This window comes from Echinops telfairi, unplaced genomic scaffold, assembly GCF_000313985.2.
Source record: "Echinops telfairi isolate 266 unplaced genomic scaffold, ASM31398v2 ScPeMD7_7;HRSCAF=31, whole genome shotgun sequence".
In the NCBI taxonomy this organism is placed as follows: Eukaryota; Metazoa; Chordata; class Mammalia; order Afrosoricida; family Tenrecidae; genus Echinops; species Echinops telfairi.
Window position 1 is genome coordinate 26,724,733 of NW_022103904.1, and position 6,504 is coordinate 26,731,236.

A 6,504-nucleotide genomic window follows, 5' to 3' on the forward strand; every position below is an offset into this window, starting at 1 on the left:
AGAAGGTGGGGGGGTCCCCGAGGGAGAGGGTGAGAACTTGCAATGAAAGGCAGAAGGGAAGAGGAGATACAAAGGGGCAGGGGGAGAGGAAGACAGAGGCTTTGAAAGAAAGGCTGAATGCAGGCGGGCAGGGGGGAAAGAAGCCCTTGAAAAGGCACAGCCCAGGGGTGACCCGCCATACACAGGAGGCGTCAATCACGGTGGGAACCACGCAAACCTTTCTTGGCTCCTCCTCTCCCTCTGGAAAGAGAGAGAGGCTGAGAACTGGAAGTCCATTCCCGAAAGTACAAACAATCATTCCGGTTCCTCTGGAGAAACTTCTAACGGCGGCGTTGAAGGCTTCCCCTGTAACTCACTAGACCCACAGGAGAAGCGCTTCTTCTGAGGGGTGGGGGTGGGCGGCAGCAGCTTTACCCCCAGCTCAGGCGGGCCGGGCTGTGGTCTTCCCCATACAGTCCCGGGTGAGGGCCACTGGTCTCACGAGAAGCTCTGCCTGAGGTTCTCTGGTCTCTCCAGCTCTGCCCTGAGAGCAGGGAGCTTACCAGGTAGGGAGGCAAAGGAGGGGTCTGAGTCAAGCAGAAGGTGGCTGGCGGGCAGCAGAGGCCGGGGTGGCTCAGCCGGCCGCCGGGACCTTGTGACTGGTCCTCTTGCTCTGGGGCACACACAGGAGGCGCTGGGCACGCGACAAATGAGTGGAATGAACCGCAGTCTGGAATGGGTCCTGGGGTGGGTGTCCACTTGGGGGGCTGCTCTGAGGCCTGGCCCCTGCTCCTGGAAGGTGCGGGGACTTAGTCCCTTACTCTGGTAGCAGACGGTCCATCTGTGTCCCTTCTCATGAGGGAGGGGGCGCTGTTGGCCTTTGGGGCTTGTCCCCACCTGCACTAGCTAAGTCCCAAAGACTTCAAGAAACACCAGGGTAAGTCCAAGGGAATTGCTTCTGATCAGAAGAGTGTGAATTTCTGTCCGTTTCTCCACCTTCCTGAGTGCGGTGGCCGTCTTCGCAACATCTTCTCCTGAGACTTTCAGGATCAAGAGAGCAATTGATTCCTGGCCAAGAAACAGAAGAGCAGAATCTCCCCCATTCCCCAGTGGATTCGGATGAAAACCAGTGATTAAGATCAGGTACAACTCCAAGAGGAGGCGCTGGAGAGGAACGGGGCTGGGTCTGGAAGGAGCCATCGGGTGATGACCCACACGCAGAATGTACCTAGGTTCACTAGCAGTCTATCACGCCGAGTTAAGACTTTATTAGCCAACGTCCGGCTTCTTCCTGGGGTTTTATGCTCCCCGGTAAGAGGTTAGCAATGAAGACACTGCCAAGGCCTTTGGTTTGACAAAAGATCTAAGGCTGTGAAGGTGCCGTTCATTGGTGCTGTTTCAGCTCCCTAACCTGTTCCCAGGGACGCCAGTCCATGCTCTTTGATGCACACATAGGAAGGGCAGTGTGGGCAGCCTCCAGGGGCTCAGACTGCGTTTCCTTTCAAATCTTCTTGACGCCTGGGAGACAAAAAGCAGTCAGAAGGGAGAGATCAGGGCTGCAGGGCAAATGGAGCGAGGTTTCCCAAAGAAATTCTCCTAGGACAGTCCCTGCAACCATCAGAGAATGAGCAAGTGCATGGTGGTGATGGGAAAAAAAGGCCAACAATAACCTCGTCGGTACAGCCTTCCCAGCCTTTTTCTCATCGATTCCGTTTCCCTTATTGTTTTAGGGGGCCCCGTACAGCTCTTAGCACCATCCATACGTACATCCATTGTGTCAAGCGTATTTGTACATATGTTGCCGCCATCATTTTCAAAACATTTTCTTTCTACTTGAGCCCTTGGTATCAGCTCATTGCTCCCCCTCCCACCACACACACACCTCCCACCCTTGTGAACCCTTGCTAATTTATAATTTATTATTATGTCCCATGTCCCGTATTCTTAAAACATCCTAATGCACCCACTGGTCCTCTTGTGTGCATCACATGGCAACCTATCAAGATGACGCATTTGGAATCCCAACAGACAGGCGCCAGGACTGGGTGAGCTGACCTCTTGGGCCTTGAGTGGAACTGGCCCGGCAGGTCCCTTGGGAAGCCAGTTTTGATGGGGCCTTCTTTAAGGAGACGCCGTAATGAGATTAAGACAAGTGTATCGAGGGGGCTTGTCTGCAGCCACCGGCGGATGGCAGAGATGCACTTAAACGTGTTTGCTTGGAATTAACCCCAGCAGCTCGACTTTCCGGCTTCCTTATACACCCGAGACCCTCCATCCAGCGCTGGAAAAGGTGCATTAGGGAATCTGAAGTCCCTCTTCTGGAAAAAGCCTACATGTGGACTTCTTCCCACGCTGGCCTTCTTGCGGGTCAGCTGTCAGCCACGTGCTGGAAAGCCACTGTGGGCCAGGCCAGTGCTGAGCTGGGGAGACAGATGGCAGGCCTGCCTGCACACAGCACCTCATGTGAGGGCAGAGGTGGACTTCCCTGGCCCCCTTTCTTTGTCTTGCTTTCTCGCCCTCTCTTCCACTCAGTGCCCAGTGAGTCATGGGAAAAATCTGAACCAGGGTCACCTTCATGCAGGCGCTGCTGCTTTCCTGGGGGTCATTCAAACGCAGTGTAATGAGAAATCCCTGGGAGCGGAGGGGCTGAGTGGCAGGAGACTGATTGGCTTATTGATTGATTGACTGAGCCAGTCCCAACCTCACGCAGCCATCGAGCCTTGCCGCACAGCTCCGCGGGGCAGGCTGGGCTGTGCAATGACGGGCCCACCCACGGCCCTGAGATGCCTGAAGCTTCTCTAAAGGAGAAGGGCAGGGAGGGAGCCATCAGGTTTGGGACAGAAAACCCTGCCTTTGCTGTTTCCACCAAGGAAAGGCTGTGGCTAGAAACAGGCTCCGGGAGGTCTCAAACCCATCCAGGAAGGAAGCTCCAGGGCGGGAAGAGGCACCAGGACAATACAAAGGAATCGGGAACTGGGAGCTCACAAGCAATGGCGACTGCATTTCAAGCCAACAAATTCAAACCCCAGCACACGCACGCGGGGTGCCAGAGGCCAGGGGTAGTGGGATGGTGACCTGCCCCCAAAGATTAAAACCCAGCTCACTGCCATGTGTTGATTTAGACTCTTCTAGGGCTTCTTTGCAGAAGTCTACAGCCTCATCTTTCTCCTGCCCAGTGGCTGCCCCAAATTCAGGCGTGACTGTTAGCAGCCCATTGTCCAGAGTGCCATCAGGGCTCCTGAGAGTTCTGCAGTCAGGGGGACGGACAACAGAAAAGAGGGTGAAGGGAGACAGTGGTCAGTGTAAGACATGGAAAAAAGTTATAAATTAGCAAGGTTTCATTAGGGAGGGAGCATGGGGGAAGGGGAAAATGAGCTGATAGTAAGGTTTCAAGTAGAAAGAAAATGTTTAAAAATGATGATGGCAACAAATGTACAAATGTGCCTGACACCATAGATGTATGTATGGATTGTGCTAAGAGTTGTACAAGCTCCCAATAAAATGGCTATTAAAAAAACAGAAAGAAAAGGGGAAAAAAAGTTCTACTGTCACACGCAGTGGCTGGAAGCTGGACTAGTCGCCACGGCCCGCACAAGAGCGGCTTGCCAGTGCCGCCTCTTCTGAGGGACGCAGAGGTGAGCAAGACACAGCCTGCCCTCAAGAATCCCGGAGTGAGAGGCGTGCCGGCTAAGACACAAGCCTTCCAATTTCATGTGCGGGTGATGGGGAACCTGGGAGCAGCCAGGAGGGCTTGCCTTGGGGGCCAGGCAGGGTCAAGCGGGGAAGCCTTCTCAGAAGAGGTGCCTGAGAATCACGGTCACAGATTCAAGTGAACTTGCCTCTAATTTGCATTGAAAAAGGTTTCGTGATCCACCCCTGTGCAGGGGGTAAAGAGGAATTGATCGATGAACAGATAGAGGAAACTTTCAACAGGTATTTTCCGGATGTGTTGGTACATTGGGGGGGGGGGGGGGGGGAAACAAAGCAGCGATAGGCCCCAGACTCAAACTCACTACCATCGAGTTCATGTGGATCCCTAACAGCTCTCCAGGACAGGGCTGACCTGCCCCTGTGCCCCAAGATGGTAGCTCTTTACTGGAGTAGAGAGCCTCATCTCTCTCCTGCAGGGCAGCCGGCCGTTTGGAACTGCTGGCTGACCTTGGTGGATGGCAGCCCAATGACACCATCAGGGCTCCCAAGAGAGAGGCCCAGAAAAGTAAATTCGATGAGGGAAAACAAAAAGGCAACAGTTAGGTTTTTTTTTCCTTCTTTTAAAGAAGAAATCATAGTTCAATGCTAGGCTCAGCAGTGATGAATATTCATTCATACTGTGGATCCCAAACTGGCAAATCAACACACAGTGACACAAAGATATCATTACAAAATATGGAGGTGAGAGGCAGGAGGAGGCACTAAGAGGGTTGATGAGGGTTAAGGAAGCTGGGGTAGGACCTACTGCTCAATCATCTTTGGGCTTATTTGACTTTAAAAGGATGCATAGGTACTGCTTTGATAAACAGCAACAGCAGCAACAACAACAAAATAAACAGCAACAACAAAGCTACAAGTAAACATGCCAACCAGAAGCGCGGTCACACTGTGACCACTCCGAAGGCCAGAAAAAACAGGGGCGCCATGCTCTAAGCTGGTTCTTCCAGGTTGAGATACCGCCACCTGAACTGACTGGATCTGTAAAATGTTGGTGAACCGGAACAGAAAAATTAGACTTGCTAGAAAGCTGATCCCTCGCTAGAACACAGGCGACACGCAGTCGACACCAGGGCCAGGCTCAGAGACGGGGCCGAACCCAGCGCTCTGGGTGTGTGTCCAACTCCACAGTCCTGGCAGGAATCCAGCCCCGCTGCAGGCTCCCCACAGCTCTTCCAAGTGCTCCATTCCCGGGGCTTGACCCCTAATTTCTCAAGTTCCAGTTACTATCCCAGTTCGCCCACTTTTCAACGTGGGTCTATTCCGACCATGCCGTATCAGCCGTGACTTACCCTGGGAGGACTGGCCGGAAACCCGAGAACGTTGTCAACTCCCTCCTGACCAAGGTTCCTCAAATAGATGGGGCGGGACGGAAGGAGAGCAGCTTGGGGGAAAGACCCGTGTGTGGTTTTAACAAGATCCTAAGCATCAGGAGACCCAGAGACCAAGGCCGTGGAACCCTCAGACAGGGAGACCAGGTGTGATTGGAGCCGATGGAAGTGACCGTTTTAGTCAATTACGACCCAGAGCTACTTCATGTGTGTCACGTAGAACCAGGCGCCGTAGGGAGTTCAATGACTTTTTTTCTGGGATAGATTACCAGGTCTTGCTCCCAAGGCACCTCTGAATAGACTTGACTGCCAGCCATTTGGTTAGCACCGCTCAGGGGCCAGGTGGATGCCAGGAACGAATGTCAATACAACTTACTCCGGGAAAGGCCGAGCGGTCAGTCTACATGGCACATGGGCCTGGAATGTGGGCCTCCACTCCAAGTCTGGTTGAGCTGCTCACCGGAAGTTCAAAGCCACAGGCCTCTCTGTGGGAGAAAGATGAGCCTGTAAAGATTCACAGTCGTGGAAACCCTATGTAGGGTTGCTGTGAGTTGAAATGGACTAGATGGCAGTGGATGTGGGGGACCAGCCTGGACTCCCACATGGTCCAGCCCTGCATCCACAGAGCCCCTGTCCTCAGGCAGGCACACGGCTCCCCAGCCACTGGTGATGTCTGCGAGGTGGCCTCTTCTAGGCCTTGCACACTTGAAACCCAGAGCGGCAATACCCCACTTGTCCAGGGATCTCAAACACCCCTAAAGAGCAGAGAGGTGCAGAGTACACGAGAAGGCTCCCCAAAGCCCGGGGTCCAGTCTGACGTGGGGGTGCTTGGAACGCCGCTGTCTGCAGGGGCCCTCGAGTGTCGCCGTGGGTTTTCCCTCCCTGGGAGAGGCCCTCGCTGGATGTCACGTGGTGCCATTCTGACAAGTGTGGTGGTCTGGCTTCCCAAGACATGGCAGATGCGAACTAGGGGGAGGGGTCGGGAGAGGGAAGGGGTGCAGCTGCCGGAGGCAGGGACTGCTGACAGGCAGGTGGCAGGATGAAAAATGACACAATGGCAGCCCAGGGGCCACTGGAGGCGGGACAAGCAGTTTCAACCTCTCAATGCCTCAGTTTAATCACTAAAGCTCCTAAACGTGATGCGGCATCATCAGGGTGGCTTGGATGCTATGAGCTTGCTGTGGTCTGTATTCTCAGGCCAGCACGCAGGAGAGCTTGTAGCACCTGTGGCTGCAGTACAGGGGGGTTTGCTGTAACTCACAATGGGCTACGAGCAGCAAAGGTGTCAACGTCACCCGCCTGCCACTGCGAATTTCCCAGCAGCCACTGCAGTGTGAGGTGGAGAAAGCTCCGGCCGGGGGTCAGAAGAGCTGGGTTCTGGTCTGGTCCTGTCTCATCTCCTGGACCTGGCCACAGCCCTGGCCTCTCAGAATCCCATGCACAGAATAAAGAGCATGCTGGGTCAGGCTTGCTGTGAACTGAGTGA

General features: G+C 54.2%; 1 protein-coding gene across 2 annotated transcripts in view; it reads right to left on the bottom strand.

Annotated features, from left to right (window-relative positions):
• ZNF710 (zinc finger protein 710) overlaps positions 1-6,504 on the bottom strand; it is an 87,117-nt gene that overhangs the window by 26,137 nt on the left and 54,476 nt on the right. Inside the window, exon 1 of one of the 2 annotated variants that reach the window (XM_045286378.1) lies at positions 5,395-5,501. The exons of the other annotated variant lie outside the window; for it this stretch is intronic. The gene's annotated coding sequence lies outside the window, so the exon portion shown is untranslated. Of the gene's footprint in view, positions 1-5,394; positions 5,502-6,504 lie in introns of those variants that run through there. 2 annotated transcript variants of the gene reach the window in all.